Source organism: Somniosus microcephalus, unplaced genomic scaffold (assembly GCF_052327205.1).
Source record: "Somniosus microcephalus isolate GS21.2 unplaced genomic scaffold, FLI_Smic_1.0 unresolved_chr3, whole genome shotgun sequence".
NCBI classification, from domain to species: Eukaryota; Metazoa; Chordata; class Chondrichthyes; order Squaliformes; family Somniosidae; genus Somniosus; species Somniosus microcephalus.
Window position 1 is genome coordinate 60,886,021 of NW_028225181.1, and position 21,802 is coordinate 60,907,822.

Below are 21,802 nucleotides of genomic sequence, written 5' to 3' on the forward strand. Positions count from 1 at the left end.
ACCTTGTCAAGGTTCTTCTCAGTTTGTTATCCTTTACCATGGTCAGGTAATCAGCTATGTTGTATTGTCTGTTTAGGGCCAAGTAGCAATTGAGTTTGCTTTGGGTTTTTGTTGTTTCTGCCCAATATGACAGATATTTTTCCTTTTGCTTAGCGACGATTGTGTTGGGTCGAATTCTTTGTGTTACCCTGTCACTGTCCTGGGACTGGTTATTGTTAGTATTGTTATTAGTTACTTTATTGAGTCCCAGGACTAGTTGACTGAGGGTATTCTTCTTTATGGTCAGCTCTTGGCATTTCAAGGCGTCGTAGTGATAGCATTGGGGATTGCTCATTTGTAGGTGATTCCAAAATTTGGTGGCTCTTTTTTGGATAGTGATTATTAATGGGTATTGGCCTAGTTCCGCCCTGCATGCATTGTTTACTGTTTTCCTTTGAGTCCGGAGGATACTTTTACAGAATTCCGCATGTAGGATCTCAATTGGGTGTTTGTCCCATTTTGCAAAATCTTGTTGTGTTAGTGGTCCCCAGACCTCACTGCCATAGAGTGCAATTGGTTCAATTACTGATTTGAAAATTTTGAGCCAAATGCTAATTGGGATTTCTATTTGGATTGATTTTTTGATGGCATAAAAAGCCCTTCTTGCTTTCTCTTTCAGTTCATTCACAGCCAGTTTGAAGTTTCCCGTAGAACTGATTTTTAAGCCCAAGTATGTGTAGTGAGTGGTTTGTTCAATTTTGGTTGTTCCTACTGTGAAATTTATTGTGGGTCCATGTTGTTTGGATCTTTGCTGGAACACAAGGACTTTGGTTTTTTGGGGATTTATTGTCAGGGCCCAAGTCTGGCAGTACGACTCCAGCAGGTCCAGGTTCTGCTGTAGACCCTCCTTAGTTGGTGACAGCAGAACCAGGTCGTCGGCATAGAGGAGGAATTTAACCTTGGATTCATATAGGGTGAGGCCGGGTGCTGTAGATTGTTCAAGTAGTTTTGCCAATCCATTAATGTAAATATTAAAGAGTGTCGGTGAGATTGGCGAGCCCTGCGTCACCCCCCGCCCCTGTGGGAAGTATTTTGTTTGTTTGTCTCCAATTTTAACTGCACATTTATTGTTTGTATACATTGATTTAATTACATCATATGTTTTCCCTCCTACCCCGCTTTCGATAAGTTTCAGGAATAAACCGTCATGCCAGATGGAGTCGAAAGCCTTCTGGAAATCTACAAAGCATGCGTAGATTTTGCTTTTGTTATGGTGAACGTGTTTGTCAATTAGGGTCTGTAGGGTGAAGATATGATCGGATGTTCTATAGTTTGGCAGGAATCCAATTTGGCTTTTACTCAAGACATTGTGCTCTTCAAGGAAGTTTATAAGTCTTTTGTTTATGATGCTACAGAATACCTTCCCCAGGTTACTGTTTACACAGATGCCTCGATAGTTGTTTGGGTCGATTTTGTCCCCACTTTTGTATATGGGTGTTATGAGTCCTTTGTTCCAGATGTCAGGGAAATAACCGACACTCAGAACCAAGTTGAAGAGTTTTAGGATAGCCAGTTTCAGTTTGTCGTCTGCGTGTTTAATCATCTCGTTTAGTATGCCGTCTGTCCCGCAAGCTTTTCCTGGTCGCAGGTCCTTGAGTTTTTCAAGAAGTTCTTTTTCTGTTATTATGGCGTCTAGCGGGTTTTGGTTATCTTTTATGGCCATTTCAAGCTTTTCAAGTTTTTTGCGTATTTGGTGTTGCTCTGGTCTTAGTGTGTTTTTCTGGTATAATTTTTCAAAGTGGTTTACCCATGTGTCCCCATTTTGAATGGACAAATCGTCGTGTTGTTTTTTGTGTAGTGTTTTCAAGTTGTCCCAGAAACAATTCGACTCAATGGATTCCTCCATGGAGCTGAGTGTATTCTTAATAAATTGCTCTTTTTTGGTCCTGAGTGTGTTTCTGTATTGTGTTAGCGTCTGACAATAAGTAAGGCGTAATTCCTCGTTTTCTGGATGTCTGTTTTTGGTTTGATAGTTTTCTAAGTTTTTTCCTCATGTTATGGCAATCATGGTCAAACCATTTTTCATAGTTTTTTGTTTTGGGTTTCTTCTTGCGAGCTTTCAAGTTTGCATTTGTTGCCAAATTATCAAAAATATTGTTTAGTTTACTAACTGCCCTCTCCCCCTCCCTCCCCTCTCCCCTTTCCTCCTCCCCTCCCCTCTCTCCCTCCCCTCTCCCACCCTCCCTCCCCCTCCCCTCCCCTCCCCCTCCATCCCCTCTCCCCCTCCCTCCGCTCTCCCCTCCCCCTCCATCCTCCCTCCCCTCTCCCCCTCCCTCCCCCCCTCCCCTCTCTCCCTCCCTCCCTCCCCTCTCTCCCTCCCTCCCCTCTCTCCCTCCCTCCCCTCTCTCCCCCCTCTCCCCCTCCCTCTCCACCTCCCTCCGCTCTCCCCGCTCCCTCCCCACTCCCTCCTCCTCTCCCCCCTCCTCTCCCCTCTCCCTCCCCTTTCCCTCCTCCCCCTCCCTCCCTCTCCCTCTCCTCTCTCCCCACCCTCCCCCACCCCTCTCCCTCTCCCTCCACTCTCCCTCTCCCTCCACTTTCCCATCTCCCTCCCCTCTCCATCCCTCTCCCCCTCCCTCCCCCCTCCCCCTCCCTCCCCCCTCCTCCCTCCTCACCCCTCTCCCCCTCCCCCTCCCTCTCCCCCTCCCTCTCCCCCTCCACCTCCCCCTCCCTCTCCCCCTCCCTCTCCCCCTCCCTCTCCCCCTCCCGCCATTCAGCCCCTCATGCCTGTTACACAGGAACACGGGGAGGCCATTCAGTCCCCTCGAGCCTTTTACATAGGAACAGGAGGAGGCCATTCATCCCCTCGAGCCTGTTACAAAGGAACAGCAGGAGGCCATTCAGCCCTTTGAACCTGTTACACAAGAACAGGAGGAGGTCTTTCAGCCCATCGAACCTATTATATCAGAACAGGTGGAGGCCATTCAGCCCATCAAACTGGTACACAGGAATAGGAGGAGGCCATTCAGCCCCTCGAGCCTGTTACACAGGAACAGGAGGAGGTCATTTAGCCCCATGAGCTGTTCCATCAGAACAGGAGGAGGCCATTCAGCTCCTTGAGCTGTTACATAGGAAGAGGAGGAGGCCATTCAGCCCCTCATGTCTGTTATACAGGAACAGGAGGAGGCCATTCAGCCCCTCGAGACTGTTATACAGGAAAAGAAGGAGGCCATTCAGCCCCTCGAGCCTGTTACACAGGAACAAAAGGAGGCCATTCAGCCCCCTCGAGCCTGTTACACAGCAACAGAAGGAGGCCATTCAGCCCCCTCGAGCCTGTTACACAGGAACACGAGGAGGCCATTCAGCCCCTCGAGCCCTGTTAAATTAGGAACAGGAGGAGGCCATTCAGCCCCTCGAGCCTTTTACACAGGAACAGGAGGAGGCTATTCAGCCCCTCGAGACTGTTACACAGGAACAGGAGGAGGCCATTCAGCCCATCAAACTGTTACACTACAAAATTAGGAGGCGAGTCAGCACCTGGAGCCTGCTACACAGGAACAGGAGGAGGCCATTCAGCCCTCGAGCCTGTTACAGAGGAACAGGAGGAGGCCATGCAGCCCTCGAGCCTGTTACACAGGAACAGGAGGAGGCCATTCAGCCCCTCGAGACTGTTACACAGGAACAGGAGGAGGCCATTCAATCCCTCAAACCTATGATATCAGAACAGGAGGAGGCCATTCAGCCCATCAAACTGTTACACTACAACAGGAGGAGGCCATTCAGCCCCTCGAGCCTGTTACACAGGAACAGGAGGAGGCCATTCAGCACCTCGAGCCAGTTACACAGGAACAGGAGGAGGCCATTTAGCCACTCGAGCCTGTTACATAGGAACAGGAGGAGGCCATTCAGCCCCTCGACCCTGTTACACAGCATCAGAAGGAGGCCATTCAGCCCCCTCGAGCCTGTTACACAGCATCAGAAGGAGACCATTCAGCCCTTCGAGCCTGTTACACAGGATCAGGAGGAGGCCATTCAGCCCCGCAAGTCTGTTATACAGGATCAGAAGGAGGCCATTCACCCACTCGAGCCTGTTACATAGGAACAAGAGGAGGCCATTCAGCCCCTCAAGTCGGTTATATAGGATCAGAAGGAGGCCATTCACCTACTCAAGCCTGTTACATAGGAACAGGAGGAGGCCATTAAGTCCCCCTCGAGCCAGTTACACAGGAACAGAATTGTGGTGTATGTACCTTTAAGAGCCCCTGTGTACTGTAATGCCGGTAGTGGCCACTCGGGCTATATAAGCCTGTATAGTGTCTTGTATCTTTTAGTTCACCTCCAGACTTTGTTCAGTAAACACCTGTGAAACCAACTCCTGCATTCCGTGTCTCCATTAACACACGGATACAACAGTGGTGACGAATTGGAAACGGACTTACCTGCAATTCGGCAGCACCTCAAGGAGATCGATTCCTCAGACGAAGGTCGAAGAAAAAAAAAAGAAAAAAAAAAAACTGTGCTTTCACCAGCTAGCCAGGCTGATGGGAGGTACTGCAATTATCCTTCCTGGGCGGCGGGCTGGGGCTCGATCGGCTGGCTCTGCAGCGGGGCCGAGCAGCGAAGGCGGAGGCAAACAGAGACGGAGGGTGGAGCACTCGGGAGACAGCCGGCGCTGCAAAGCAGGTCGGCGTTCGGACCAAGCAGAGGGAGGGAAAAGTCCCAGAGAGTCCGGCGGGAACGAGTCTCCAACTATTAAAAAATATCTGTGTAAATAAAAACCGCGGAGAACAGCGTTGTCAGCAGTGGCGGGAAAGCGCGGGAGGCGCCATTTTTTCTCGGCAGGGAAGAAAGGAAAGCGCGGGAGGCGCCATTTTTTTTTCAGGATGCCTAAGACTGGCAATATTACTGCTTTTGATAGTGATGCAGAGGATTGGACCACATATGTGGAAAGAGTGGAGGTATATTGCACAGCAAATGAAGTAGAGGATGATAAAAAGGCATCGGTACTTCTAAATCTAATGGGCGCAAGGACATATGGGCTGTTACGAAACTTAATCACTCCAGCCAAACCGATGGACAAGAATTTTAAGGAGATTGTTGATACCCTACAGGAGCACTTAAACCCAACACCACTGCTGATCGCGGAACGATTCAAATTCTTCAGGAGGAATCAGCACAAGAATGAAAGTAATGCTGATTACCTCACCGAATTAAGAAAGCTGTCAAAGCACTGCCAATTCGGGGCAGGACTGGCAGATTCTCTACGAGACAAATTCGTCTGCGGTCTCCTAAGTGAAGGAACACAGAAAAGGCTACTTTCTGAGAAAGATTTGACACTGGACAAGGCTTCCAGTGTGGCTGTATCATACGAAGCAGCAGCAAGAGGAGCTGCAGAGATACAGCAAAAGCCACAGGACTTCGGCACCCATGAAATGACATGGGGTTTCGAGAGGTGTTATCGCTGCGGCAGATCCACCCATGACCAGAGGGACTGCTGGTTCAAGGACAAAGCATGCAGGCAATGCGGAAAGATGGGACACATTGCACGTGTATGCCGATCTGGAAACAAAATATCCACTGACAGAAAAAAAATCAATAAGGAAAAGTACAGAAAGGTACAAATGATGACGGACAGTAGCTCCGAAGACCAGAAGAGCGATAGCGACTCCAGAAACAAGAGACTAAGCTGTCTCAAATTACATAGTGTAATTGCCAAAGAAGATTACCAGACCATTTGGGTTACCCTCACGATAGCAGGGTCCCCAGTTAAAATGGAGCTAGATACAGGATCAGCTCTGACCGTCATAAGTCGACGGGATTACGAGCGGCTATTTCCGCATATACCTTTGAAAGACACATCCATTATCTTGAAGACATATACGGGGCAGAAAGTATACCCCAGAGGGAAAATAAGGGTGCCTGTTGTATACAACGGCAAGGAAATACAGAAGTTGTATTTATACGTTCTGCAAGATGGTGGTCCACCGCTGTTGGGACATGAATGGATCAGGAAGATACGTTTAGACTGGCACTCCATTCAGGCACTGACGGTGACCAGTAAAAAAAAAATGACGATGACGTCATACCTGAACGATTAAAAGACATCTTGGCCAACGCCAAAGAAGTGTTTCAACAGGAACTAGGAACCTTGAAAGGCTTCACCGCCTCAATAAAAGTGGAAGATGCGGCAATTCCCAAGTTTTTTAAGGCAAGGCCGGTGCCATACGCAATTCGTCCAGCAGTCGAGGCAGAGCTGGAGAATTTGGAAAAGGCAGGCGTGTTATCCAAGGTAGATTGGAGCGAGTGGGCAACACCCATCATCCCGGTCTTGAAGAAAACGTTGAATAATGATAAATCTGAAGAACAAAGAAAAATTCGCATCTGTGGGGACTTCAAGGTGACTGTAAACCCGGTTCTTCACATGGTACAGTATCCTCTTCCGAGGATAGAAGATATTTTCGCCTCACTATCCGGAGGGAAACGTTTCACCAAAATTGACTTGGCACAGGCATATCTACAGATGGAGGTTGAGGAGGCCTCTAAAAAGTATCTCACAATAAACACACACAAAGGCCTGTACCAGTACAATCGACTGGTTTTCGGAGTAGCATCAGCTCCAGCTATCTGGCAAAGAGCTATGGAGCAAGTCCTGCAAGGGATTCCGGGGACTCAATGCTACCTAGACGACATCCTTATAACAGGAGAAAACGACAACGAGCACCTTGCCAATTTGGAGCAGGTGCTCACTAGGCTGAGAGAACGGGGCCTACGAGCAAATCACCCCAAGTGCGAATTTTTCCAGAAACAAATATCATATTGTGGCCATATAATTAACGAAGAAGGGTTGCATAAGTCACCTGAAAAAATTGAAGCGGTCATAAAAGCCCCAGCATCTGAAAATGTCTCACAATTAAGGTCGTTTCTGGGATTGATAAATTACTATCATAAATTTTACCGAACTTGTCAACGGTTCTGCACCCTCTTAACGCACTGCTACAAACGGGAGTAATTTGGAAATGGAGTGAAGACTGTAAACGTGCCTTCCATAAATGCAAAGGCTTGATAACGTCCAAGGAAGTGTTGGCTCATTACAACCCATCACTGCCAATCAGACTGGCGTGCGATGCATCCCCTTACAGTGTAGGAGCAGTATTATCGTATAGATTCCCTGATGGCTCGGAGCGGCCGATAGCTTTTGCGTCACGCTCATTGAACTCAGCTGAGCGTAACTATGCCCAGATCGACAGGGAAGCACTCAGCCTGGTATGGGGAGTGAAGAAATTCAACCATTACCTACACGGACAAAAATTTACCTTGTTGACTGACCATCAACCCCTCGTCTCCATATTCAACCCTAAAAAGGGCGTTCCCATTATGACAGCGCAAAGGCTACAGAGGTGGTCCCTTTTCCTAGGGGCACACCAATATGACATAGAATACAAAGGATCAAAACAGCATGGGAATGCTGATGGTTTATCGCGCCTACCGTTACCAACGGTAGAAGAGGCACCTGCAGTGGACCCAGTGGAGATGTTCCGCTCAACCATAGTGGAATGTTTACCAGTAACAAATTCTACCATTGAAAAGGAAACGAGAAATGACCCGACTCTCTCACGAGTCTACGATTTAACGGTGAAGGGATGGCCAGCACATGGCGAACCACTGTTGCCAGCATTCTCGCAAAGAAGAGAACAGCTGTCAGTGTGCCGAGGAACCTTGATGTGTGGATCCAGAGTCGTGATTCCACCCAAACTCCAGGATAAAGTGCTAAAGGAGCTTCACGAGGGGCATCTGGGTGGAGTGAAAATGAAGAACCTAGCCAGAGCGTTTGTATGGTGGCCAGGTATCGATGGAGACATCGAAGAAATGACCAAGAGCTGTCTAGGATGCCAGAAGGTCCAAAACGCCCCACCACAAGCCCCTCTACATCCATGGGAGTGGCCCTCATCTCCATGGCAAAGGGTACACATCGACTTTGCTGGTCCATTTATGGACTCAATGTTCTTAATCGCGGTTGATGCACACTCCAAGTGGCTGGAGGTAATAAAGATGTCCTCCACCACCACGGAAAAAACCATCACGGTATGTGGTAAACCACTGTTTGTATTCCACTGTGTACATGTCTGTACATGCCTCGGCTGACTCCTCCCACGAGTCCAGGTATAAAGGTGACTGCTCCACAGTCCCTCTGTATTCTGGACTGGTCGACCACTCGAGGCACACCTTCATTCTCTTGTTAATAAAAGCCTGTTAGTTACTCGCTTAACCTCAGTCTTTTGAGTGATTGATAGCGCATCAATTTTATTAACAAGATTTTTTATAATGGAGAAGATCCTCACACCAGCATGCCTGGACTTAGACCATCGGGAGGCGGACGCATCCACCAAGTTTGCTCACTGGCTTAGGTGCTTTGAAAAATTCCTGATCGCCTCCGCTGCAACGGTCAAATCGGATGAGGACAAACTGGATGTCCTGACCTCCAAAGTGAACCACCGAGTGTACTCGGTCATCCAGGACGCGACCTCGTACACGGCTGCTATCAAGCTCCTCAAGGACCAGTACACGCGCCCAGTGAACGAGGTGTACGCCAGGCACCTCCTGGGGAGTCGTAAACAACAACCTGGGGAATCGACCGAGGAATACCTTCAGGCACTGTCTGTGCTTGGCCGGGCCTGTGGTTGTAAGGATGTAAAGGCCGCCGTGTACACAGAGGAACTTATCCAGGACGCTTTTGTAGCGGGCCACAGATCCAATTACACCCGACAGCGACTGTTGGAGCAGAGTGACCTCGACCTCAACAAGGCCTCTGAACTCGCACTATCATTGGACGCAGCCTACCGGGGCATGGATGCCTACTCCTCTGCACCGTGGACGCTGCGGGGAACGACAGCCTGGGACACGGTAGGACCGTCTCATAGCGCCATGCCACCCCAGCCACATCCCAGCAACGGCCCAACTACCGCAGCAGTGTCCCAAGGCCAGAAATGCTACTTCTGTGGCCAGGCCAAACACCCCAGAGTGCGCTGCCCGGCGAAAAATGCGATCTGCTCGGGCTGCGGGAAGAAGGGACACTACGCCAGCATCTGCAGGGCCAAAGCCACCCCGAACCCCAGCAGTGCCGCGTGTGGGCCATGCGGGCCGCCATCTTGGGCCTCCCCAGCCATGTGCGAACCACCGGAACAGCAGCCATTTTGGACGCCTCCAGCCACATAGGGATCATGGATGCCGCCATCTTGGACGCCAGCCGGGACGCAGCAGGCCCCCAACACCGCCTCATCTGATACCCGCAACGACACACTGACCCCGACGCTGGCCTCCGTTACGCTGGACCAAGCGAGACCGCACCAACTGGCCCGGTCCACAATGGACATTAAGGTAAATGGTCACGAAACAATCTGCCTTTTTGACTCTGGAAGCACGGAGAGCTTCATCCACCCCGACACGGTGCGGCGTTGCTCTCTCCCAGTCCTGCCTGCGCACCAGCGGATTTCTATGGCCTCCGAGTCCCAGTCGGCGGACATTGGTGGCTACTGCGTGGTGACACTCTTAGTAGACGGGACTGTGTACGATAATTTTAAACTTCTGGTCCTGTCCCACCTCTGCACTGCCATCCTACTGGGGTTAGATTTCCAGTGCCACCTTAAAAGTGTTACGATGGCGTACGGTGGACCCCTCCCCCCACTCACAGTCCGCAGCCAGCAGCTTCCAAATTGCCCGCCGCGCACCAGGTGCAACCTCTCCACACTCAGAGTTACCCCCCACTGTTTGCTAACCTCACCCCCGACTGTAAGCCCATCGCCACAAAGAGCAGGCGATACCGTGCCGGGGACAGGGTTTTCATTAAAACCGAAGTGGAGCGGCTCCTGAAGGAGGGGATGATTGAGGGCAGCACCAGCCCCTGGCGAGCCCAGGTTGTGGTCGTTAAGACCGGCGAGAAGCAGCGCCTGGTCATCGACTACAGCCAGACAATAAATCGCTACACCCTGCTGGACGCTTACCCACTCCCCCGCATAGCTGATATGGTCAACCAGATCGCGCAGTACCGCGTCTTCTCGACCATTGACCTGAAATCAGCGTACCACCAGCTCCCTATCCGCCCTGAGGACCGCCAGTATACTGCCTTTGAGGCAAACGGCCGCCTCTATCACTTCCTTAGGGTTCCCTTTGGCGTCACCAACGGGGTCTCCGTCTTCCAAAGGGAGATGGACCGGATGGTCGATCAAAATGCGTTGCAGGCCACTTTCCCATATCTGGACAATGTGACCATCTGCGGCCATGACTTGCAGGACCATGACGCAAACCTCGAAAAATTCCTCTGCACCGCCCAACTCCTGAACCTGACGTATAACAAGGAGAAGTGCATATTCCGCACAACCCGCCTCGCCATCCTTGGCTGTGTTGTGGAACACGGAGTCATCGGTCCCGACCCCGACCGGATGCGTCCCCTTATGGAACTCCCACTGCCCCACTGCCTCAAGGCCCTGAAGAGGTGCCTAGGGTTTTTCTCCTATTACGCCCAGTGGGTCCCCTACTATGCGGACAAGGCCCGTCCGCTGATCAAGTCCACCTCTTTTCCCTTGACGGCAGAGGCCCGCTTAGCCTTCCACCGTATCAAGGAAGACATTGCCAAAGCCACCATGCACGCAGTGGACGAATCCATCCCCTTCCAGGTGGAAAGCGACGCGTCCGACTTTGCCCTGGCCGCTACCCTCAATCAGGCGGGGAGACCCGTGGCCTTCTTTTCACGAACCCTCCAGGGCCCGGAGACCAGACACTCCGCTGTTGAGAAGGAGGCCCAGGCTATTGTGGAGGCTGTGCGTCATTGAAGGCACTACCTGGCCGGAAAACGATTTACCCTGCTCACTGACCAGCGTTCTTTTATGTTTAACAACAAGCAGAGGGGCAAAATCAAAAACGACAAGATCTTGAGGTGGAGAATCGAACTTTCCACCTACAATTACGAGATCTTGTACCGGCCCGGGAAGCTCAATGAACCCCCGGATGCTCTATCGCGTGGCACTTGTGCCAGCGCGCAGATCGATAGACTGCGGGCCCTCCACAATGACCTCTGCCACCCGGGGGTCACCAGGTTCTTCCACTTCATCAAGGCCCGCAACCTGCCTTACTCCATTGAGGAGGTCAGGACCATGACCAGGAACTGCCAAGTCTGCGCTGAGTGCAAACCGCACTTTTATAGACCAGACAGGGCTCACCTGATAAAAGCCACTCGCCCCTTCGAGCGCCTGAGCGTTGATTTTAAAGGGCCTCTCCCCTCCTCCAACCGCAATGTGTACTTCCTCAATATTATTGACGAGTACTCCCGTTTCCCGTTCGCCATCCCCTGCCCGGACATGACCAGTGCCACGGTCATTAAATGTCTGAACGACCTCTTCACCCTGTTCGGTTTCCCCAGCTATATCCATAGCGACCGGGGCTCATCGTTTATGAGCGACGAACTCCGCCAGTACCTGCTCGCCAGGGGTATTGCCACAAGCAGGACCACCAGTTACAACCCCCGGGGGAACGGACAGGTGGAAAGAGAGAATGCGACAGTTTGGAAGGCCGTCCTGCTAGCCTTAAAGTCTAGGGGCCTTCCAACCTCCCGCTGGCAGGATGTGCTCCCCGATGCGCTCCACTCTATTCGGTCACTGCTCTGCACTGCCACTAACGCCACCCCTCATGAGAAAATGTTTGTCTTCCCAAGGAAGTCCACATCGGGGACATCGCTACCGCCATGGCTGACGTCCCCAGGGCCGGTCCTACTGAGAAGACACGTGAGGACCCATAAAACGGACCCCCTGGTCGAGAGGGTCGACCTCCTCCATGCCAACCCCCAGTACGCTTACATTGCGTACCCGGACGGGCGGGAGGACACAGTCTCCATACGAGACCTCGCACCCTCGGGGCCCACTACCACCCCCCCCCACGATCCAATATCCAACCCCAGCAGACGGCACGCCTGGGCCCCGCGACCCGCTCGACACCCACGAGGACTACACACCAGTGCCCCAGCCTACGCGGGACTCGACGCCGGAAGCTTCACTACCCCTGCCGTCGCCACGTCGATCACAGCGGCAGACAAGACCTCCGGAGAGACTCCAATACACAAACTTTTAATACACTTCACCCCGCCGGACTCATTTTTAAACAAGGGGTGAATGTGGTAAACCACTGTTGTATTCCACTGTGTACATGTCTGTACATGCCTCGGCTGACTCCTCCCACGAGTCCAGGTATAAAGGTGACTGCTCCACAGTCCCTCTGTATTCTGGACTGGTCGACCACTCGAGGCACACCTTCATTCTCTTGTTAATAAAAGCCTGTTAGTTACTCGCTTAACCTCAGTCTTTTGAGTAATTGATAGCGCATCACACATGAAAAGAGTGAGGCCATTCAGCCCCTCGAGCCTGTTCCATCGGAACAGGAGGAGGCCATTCAGCCTTGCGAGCCTTTTACACAGCAACAGAAGGAGGCCATTCAGTCCCACCAGCCTGTTACTTGGGATCAGGAGGATGCCATTCAGCCCCTCGAGCCTGTTACACAGGAACAGGAGGAGGCCATTCAGCCCCTCGAGACTGTTACACAGGAACAGGAGGAGGCCATGCAGCCCCTCGAGACTGTTACACAGGAACAGGAGGAGGCCATGCAGCCCCTCGAGTCTGTTACACAGGAACAGCAGGAGGCCATTCAGCCCTTTGAACCGGTTACACAGGGACAGGAGGTGGCCATTCAGCCCATCGAACTGTTACACAAGAAAAGAAGGAGGCCATTCAACACCTGGAGCCTGTTACACAGGAGTACAGGAACTGGAGGAGGCCATTCAGCCCCTCGAGCCTGTTACAAAGGAACACGAGGAGGCCATTCAGCCCCTCGAGCCTTTTACATAGGAACAGAAGGAGGCCATTCAACCCCTCGAGACTGTTACACAGGAACAGCAGGAGGCCATTCAGCCCTTTGAACCTGTTACACAGGAACAGGAGCAGACCATTCAGCCCATCGAACCTACTATATCAGAACAGGGGGAAACCATTCAGCCCATTAAACTGTTACACAGGAACAGGAGGAGTCCCATTCAGCCACTGGAGCCTGTTACGCAGGAACAGGAGGACGCCATTCAGCCCCTCGAACCTTTTACACAGGAACAGGAGGAGGCCATTCAGCTCCTTGAGCCTGTTACATAGGAACAGGAGGAACATAAGAACATAAGAAATAGGAGCAGGAGTAGGCCAATCGGCCCCTCGAGCCTGCTCCGCCATTCAATAAGATCATGGCTGATCTGATCCTAACCGCCAATCCACCATCACAGAACCATCTCCTGAATCTAACAGAATTAGACACACGAAATACGAGCAGGATCAGGCTACATGGCCCCTGGGCCCGCTCCGCTACCCACAGGGCCATGACCGATCCGAACCTAGACTCATGTCCAAATTCCTGCCCGCTCCCCGTAACCCTTTATTCCCTTTACTTCTAGGAAACTGTCTATTTCTGTTTTAAATTTATGTAATGATGTAGCTTCGACAGCTTTTTGGGGCAGCATATTCCATGGACCCACCACCCTCTGAGTGAAGTAGTTCCTCCTCATCTCAGTTTTGAAAGAGCAGCCCCTTATTCTAAGACTATGCCCCCTAGTTCTAGTTTCACCCATCATCGGGAACATCCTCCCCACATCCACCCGATCCAACCCCTTCACAATCTTATATGTTTCAATAAGATCGCCTCTCATTCTTCTGAACTCCAATGAGTAGAGTCCCAATCTACTCAACCTCTCCTCATATGTCCATCCCCTCATCCCCGGGATTAACCGAGTGAACCTTCTTTGTACTGACTCGAGAGCAAGTATGTCTTTTCTTAAGTATGGACACCAAAACTGTATGCAGTATTCCAGGTGCGGTCTCACCAATACCTTGTACAACTGAAGCAATACCTCCCTATTTTTATATTCTATCCCCCTAGCAATGAAAGCCAACATTCCATTGGCCTTCTTAATCACTTGCTGCACCTGCATACTAACCTTTTGAGTTTTGTGCACCAGGACCCCCAGATCCCTTTGTACTTCAGTACTTTCCAGTTTCTTGCCATTAAGATAATAACTTGCTCTACGATTTTTCCTGCCAAAGTGCATAACCTCACACTTTCCAGTATTGTATTCCATCTGCCAAATCTCTGCCCACTTACTTAGCCTGTCTATGTCCCCTTGCAGGTTTTTTATGTCCTCCTCACTCACTACTTTCCCTCCCATCTTAGTATCATCTGCAAACTTTGATATGTTACACTCGGTCCCCTCCTCCAAATCGTTAATATAGATTGTAAAGAGTTGGGGACCCAGCACTGACCCCTGCGGAACACCACTAGTTACTGGTTGCCAATCTGAGAATGAACTATTTATCCCAACTCTCTGCCTTCTGTTAGATAGCCAATCCTCTATCCATGCCAGAATATTACCCCCAATCCCGTGATTTTTATCTTAAGCAATAATCTTTTGTGTGGCACCTTGTCAAATGCCTTTTGGAAGTCTAAATACACTACGTCCACTGGTTCCCCTTTATCCACCCTCTATGTTACTTCCTCAAAGAACTCCAGCAAATTTGTCAAACATGACTTCCCCTTCATAAAACCATGCTGACTTTGTCCTATTAAATTATGATTATCCAAATGTCCTGTTACTGTCTCCTTAATAATGGACTCCAATATTTTACCTACCACAGATGTTAGGCTAACCGGTCTATAGTTTCCAGCCTTCTGTCTACTGCCCTTTTTAAATAAGGGCGTTACATTAGCAGTTTTCCAGTCTGCCGGGACCTTTGCTGAGTCCAGGGAGTTTTGGAAAATTATTACCAATGCATCCACAATCCCTACCGCCACTTCCCTCAAGACCCTAGGATGTAAGCCATCAGGTCCAGGTGATTTATCCGCCTTGAGTCCCATTATTTTACCGAGTGCCACTTCCTTAGTGATTTTGATCGTGTTTAGCTCCTCCCCCGCTATAGCCCCCTGTTTGTCCAGTGTTGGGATATTCTTAGTGTCCTCTACTGTAAAGACTGATACAAAATATTCATTCAGTGTTTTTGCCATCTCCATATTTCCCACCATTAATTTCCCGGTCTCATCCTCTAAGGGACCAACATTTACTTTAGCCACCCTTTTTCTTTTTATATAACTATAAAAACTCTTACTATCTGTTTTTATATTTTTTGCTAATTTACTTTCATAATCTATCTTCCCTTTCTTAATCAATCTTTTTGTTATTTTTTGCTGTCTTTTAAAGTTTTCCCAATCCTCTATCCTCCCACTAGATTTGGCTACCTTATATGCCCTTGTTTTTAGTCGAATACTATCCTTAATTTCTTTACTTAGCCACGGATGGCTGTCTTTTCTTTTACATCCTTTTCTTCTCAGTGGAATATATAATTTTTGGAAGTTGTAAAATAACTCCTTAAATGTACACCACTGATCATGTATCGTCTTACCCTTTAATCTATTTTCCCAATCCACTTTACTCAATTCCGCTCTCATACCTTCATAGTCTCCTTTATTCAAGCTCAGCACGCTTGTTTGAGATCCAACCTTCTCACCCTCTAATTGAATATGGAATTCAATCATGTTATGGTCACTCATTCCAAGGGGATCCTTTACTAGGACATTTTTAATTAATCCTGCCTCGTTACACAGGACCAGATCTAAGGTTGCTTGCCCCCTGGTCGGTTCAGTTACATACTGCTCAAGAAACCCATCCCTAATACACTCAATGAACTCATCCTCAAGGCAGCCCTGCCCAATTTGATTTGTCCAATTAATATGATAGTTAAAATCCCCCATAATTATAGATGTTCCCTTATTACAAGCCTCAACTATTTCCTGATTGATACTCCGTCCAACAGAGTTGCAACTGTTCGGAGGCCTATAGACTACGCCCACTAGTGTTTTTTTCCCCTTATTATTCCTTATCTCCACCCAAATTGTTTCATTATCCTGATCTTTTGACCCAATATCATTTCTCTGTATTACAGTGATTCCTTCCTTTATTAACATAGCCACCCCACCTCCCCTTCCTTCCTGCCTGTCCTTCCTGATCGTTAAATAACCTGGTATGTTTAATTCCCAGGCATTGTCACCCTGCAGCCATGTTTCTGTAATGGCCACAAGATCATACCCATATGTAGTTATTTGTGCCATTAACTCGTCTATTTTGTTACGAATGCTACGTGCATTCAGATAGAGATCTTTCAAATATGCTTTGTGACACTTAGTTCCTGCTTTTGCCCTTTTTATTACTTTACCTTTTACTCCACACCTTCTGCCCCTTCCTGACACGTTCTGTTTTTTAATTCCCCTACTGCTACCTAAGTCTATGACCTTCTCTGTTATCATTTTTATTATTTGCTCTCTAGGAACCTCCCCCCCACTAGTTAGTTTAAAGCCCTCTCTACAGCCCTAGTTATATGATCCGCCAGGACTCTAGTCCCAGCACTGGCCAAGTGAAGCCCGTCCCAATGGAACAGCTCCCACATGCCCCAGTACTGGTGCCAGTGTCCCAGGAAGCAAAACTCATTTCTCCCACACCAGTCTTTGAGCCACGCATTTAACTCTCTAATTTTATTTGTCCTAGCCAAATTCGCTCGTGGCTCAGGTAATAATCCAGAGATTATTACCCTTGAGGTTCTGTTTTTTAATTTGACCCCTAGCCATTCAGCCCATGAAACTATTACACAAGAACAGAAGGAGGCCATTCAACACCTGGAGCCTGTTACACAGGAATACAGGAACTGGAGGAGGCCATTCAGCCCCTCGAGCCTTTTACATAGGAACAGGAGGAGGCCATTCAGCCCTTTGAACCTGTTACACAGGAACAGGAGGAGTCCCATTCAGCCACTGGAGCCTGTTACGCAGGAACAGGAGGAGGCCATTCAGCCCCTCGAGCCTGTTACACAGGAACAGGAGGAGGCCATTCAGTCCCTCGAACCTATGATATCCGAACAGGAGGAAGCCATTCAGCCCATCAAGCTGTTACACTACAACTGGAGGAGGCCATTCAGCACCTGGAGTCTCTTACACATGAACAGGAGGAGGCCATTCAGCCCCTCGAGCCTGTTACACAGTAACAGGAGGAGGCCATTCAGCCCCACGAGCTGTTACATAGGAACAGGAGGAGGCCATTCAGCCCCTCGTGTCTGTTATACAGGAACAGGAGGAGGCCATTCAGCCCCTCGAGCCTGTTACACAGGAAAAAAAGGAGGCCATTCAGCCCCGCGAGGCTGTTACACAGGAACATGAGGAGGCCATTCATCTCCTCGTGTCTGTTACACAGGAACAGAAGGAGACCTTTCAGCCCCTCGAGCTTGTTACACAGGAACAGGAGGAGGCCATTCAGCCTCTCGAGCCATTTACACAGCAACAGAAGGAGGCCATTCAGTCCCACGAGCTGTTACATAGGAACAGGAGGAGGCCATTCAGCCCCTCGTGTCTGTTATACAGGAACAGGAGGAGGCCATTCAGCCCCTCGAGCCTGTTACAGAAGAACAGCAGGAGGCCATTCAGCACCTTGAGCCAGTTACACAGGAACAGGAGGAGGCCATTCAGCCCCTCGAGCCTGTTACACAGGAACAAAAGGAGGACATTCAGCCCCTTGAGGCTGTTTCACAGGAACATGAGGAGGCCATTCACCTCCTCGTGTCTGTTACACAGGAACAAAAGGAGGCCTTTCAGACCCTCGAGTTTGTTACACAGGAACAGGAGGAGGCCATTCAGCCCATCGAACTTCTTTCGCAGCAACAGAAGGAGGCCATTCAGCCCATTCAGCCTGTTACACAGGAACAGGAGACCATTCAGCCTCCTCGAGCCCTGTTAAATTTGGGACGGGGGAGGCCATACAGCCCCTCGAGCCATTTACACAGCAACAGAATGATAGCATTCAGCCCCCTCAAGCCTGTTACACAGGAACATGATGAGGCCATTCAGCCACCTCGAGCCTTTTACATAGGAACAGGAGGAGGCCATTCAGCCCATCGAGTCTTTTGCATAGGAACAGCAGGAGGCCATTCAGCCCCCTCGGGCCTGTTACATAGGAACAGGAGGAGGCCTTTCAGCCCCCTCGGGCCTGTTACACAGGAACAGGAGGAGGCCATTCAGCCCCCTCGAGCCTTGTTACATTAGGAACAGGAGGAGGCCATTCAGCCCATTGAGCCTGTTACACAGGAACAGGAGACCATTCAGCCTCCTTGAGCCCTGTTAAATTAGGAACAGGAGGAGGCCATTCAGCCCCTCGAGCACATTACACAAGAACAGTAGGAGGCCATTCAGCCCTTCGAGTCTTTTACACAGGAACAGGAGGAGTTCATTTAGCCACACGAGCTGTTACACAGGAACAGCAGGAGGTCATTCAGCACCTCGAGCCAGTTACACAGGAACAGGAGCAGGCCATTCACCCGCTCGAGCCTGTTACACAGCATCAAAAGGAGGCCATTCAGCCCCACGAGCTGTTACATAGGAACAGGAGGAGGCCATTCAGCCCACGAGCCTCTTACCCAGGAACAGGAGGATGCCATTCAGCCCCTCGAGCCTGTTACACAGGAACAGGAGGAGGCCATTCAGCTTCTTGAGCCTGTTACATAGGAACAGGAGGAGGCCATTCAGCCCATCAAACTGTTACACAAGAACAGGAGGAGGCGATTAGGCCCCTCGAGCCTGTTACAAAGGAACACGAGTATGACATACAGCCCGTCGAGCCTGTTACATAGGAACAGGAGGAGGCCATTCAGCCCCTTCAAGCCTGTTATACAGGAAAAGGAGACCATTCAGCCTCTCGAGCCTCTTACCCAGGAATGGGAGGTGGCCATTCAGCCCATCAAACTGTTACACAAGAACAGAAAGAGGCCATTCAGCCCCCTCGGGCCTGTTACATAGGAACAGGAGGAGGCCTTTCAGCCCCCTCGGGCCTGTTACACAGGAACAGGAGGAGGCCATTCAGCCCCCTCGAGCCTTGTTACATTAGGAACAGGAGGAGGCCATTCAGCCCATTGAGCCTGTTACACAGGAACAGGAGACCATTCAGCCTCCTTGAGCCCTGTTAAATTAGGAACAGGAGGAGGCCATTCAGCCCCTCGAGCACATTACACAAGAACAGTAGGAGGCCATTCAGCCCTTCGAGTCTTTTACACAGGAACAGGAGGAGTTCATTTAGCCACACGAGCTGTTACACAGGAACAGCAGGAGGTCATTCAGGACCTCGAGCCAGTTACACAGGAACAGGAGCAGGCCATTCACCCGCTCGAGCCTGTTACACAGCATCAGAAGGAGGCCATTCAGCCCCACGAGCTGTTACATAGGAACAGGAGGAGGCCATTCAGCCCACGAGCCTCTTACCCAGGAACAGGAGGATGCCATTCAGCCCCTCGAGCCTGTTACACAGGAACAGGAGGAGGCCATTCAGCTTCTTGAGCCTGTTACATAGGAACAGGAGGAGGCCATTCAGCCCATCAAACTGTTACACAAGAACAGGAGGAGGCCATTCAGTCCCTCGAGACTGTTACACAGGAACAGCAGGGGGCCATTCACTCCCTCAAGCCTTTTACATAGGAACAGGAGGAGGCCATTCAGCTCCTCGAGACTGTTACACAGGAACAGGAGGAGGCCATTCAGTCCCTCGAGCCTGTTACACAGGAACAGGAGGAGTCCATTCAGCCCCTCGAGCCCGTTACACAGGAACAGGAGGAGTCCATTCAGCCCCTCGAGCCCGTTACACAGGAACAGGAGGAGTCCATTCAGCCTCACGAGACTGTTATACAGGAAGAGGAGACCATTCAGCCTCTCGAGCCTTTTTCATAGGAAAAGGATGAGGACATTCAGCCCATCGAGCCTCTTACCCAGGAGCAGGAGGAGGCCATTCAGTTCCACGAGCCTGTTACACGGGAACAGGAGGAGGCCATTCAGCTTCTTGAGCCTGTTACATAGGAACAGGAGGAGACCATTCAGCCCCTCGAGCATATTACACAAGAACACAAGGAGGCCATACAGTCGCGCGAGCATTTTACATAGGAAAAGGATGAGGCCATTCAGCCCATCAAGCCTCTTACCCAGGAACGGGAGGAGGCCATTCAGCCCCTCGAGCCTGTTACATAGGAACAGTAGGAGGACATTGAGCTCCTTGAGCCTGTTACATAGGAACAGGAGGAGGCCATTCAGCCCATCAAACAGTTACACAAGAACAGAAGGAGGCCATTCAACACCTGGAGCCTGTTACACAGGATCACAGGAACTGGAGGAGGCCATTCAGCCCCTCGAGCCTGCTACAAAGGAACACGAGTATGACATTCAGCCCCTCGAGCCTGTTACACAGGAACAGGAGGAGGCCATTCAGCTCCTTGAGCCTGTTACATAGGAACAGGAGGACACCATTCAGCCACTGGTGTCTGTTACACAGGAACAGAAGGAGACTATTCAGCCCCTCAAGCCTGTTACACAGGAACAGGAGGAGTCCATTCAATCCTCGAGCCTGTTACACAGGAACAGGAGGAGGCCATTCAGCCCCCGCGAGCTTGTTTCACAGGAACAGGAGGAGTCCATTCAATCCTCGAGCCTGTTACACAGGAACAGGAGGAGGCCATTCAGCATCTCGAGCCTGTTACACAGGAACAGGAGGAGGCCATTCAATCCTCGAGCCTGTTACACAGGAACAGGAGGAGACCATTCAGCATCTCGAGCCTGTTACACAGGAACAGGAGGAGGCCATTCAGCATCTCGAGCCTGTTACACAGGAACAGGAGGAGGCCATTCAATCCTCGAGCCTGTTACACAGGAACAGGAGGAGACCATTCAGCATCTCGAGCCTGTTACACAGGAACAGGAGGAGGCCATTCAGTTCCACAACCCTGTTACATGAGAACAGGAGGATGCCATTCAGTCCCATCGAACCTATGATATCAGAACAGGAGGAGGCTATTCAGACAATCAAACTGTTACACTACAACAGGAGGAGGCCATTCAGCACTGGAGCCTGTTACACAGGAACAGGAGGAGGCCATTCAGCTCCTTGAGCCTGTTACATAGGAACAGGAGGAGGCCATTCAGCCAATCAAACTAATTATTTCGGAACAGGGGGAGGCCATTCAACTCATCAAACAGTTACACAGGAACAGGAGGAGGCCCATTCAGCCACTAATGTCTGTTACACAGGAACAGAAGGAGACTATTCAGCCCCTCGAGACTGTTACACAGGAACAGGTGGAGGCCATTCAGTCCCTCGAACCTATGATATCAGAACAGGAGGAGGCCATACAGCACCTGGAGCCTGTTACACAGGACCAGGAGGAGGCCATTCAGCCCCTCAAGCCTGTTATACAGGAACAGGAGGAGGTCATTTAGCCCCACGAGCTGTTACATAGGAACAGGAGGAGGCCATTCAGCCCCATGAGCTGTTACATAGGAACAGGAGGAGGCCATTCAACCCCTCGAGCCTGTTATACAGGAACAGAAGGAGGCCATTCAGCCCCTCGAGCCTGTCACACAGCAATAGAAGGAGGCCATTCAGCCCCTCGAGTCTGTTACACAGGAACAGGAGGAGGCCATTCAGCCCCTCGAGTCTGTTACACAGGAACAGGAGGAGGCAATTCAGCCCCTCGAGCCTTTTACACAGCAACAGAAAGAGGCCATTGAGGCCCCTCGAGCCTGTTACACAGGACCAGACGGAGGCCATTCAGCCCCTCGAGCATGTTACACAAGAACACGAGGAGGCCATTCAGCCCCCTCGAGCTTTTTACACAGGAACAGGAGGAATCCATTAAGCCCCTCGAGCCTGTTACACAGTGACAGGAGGAGGCCAGTCAGTCCC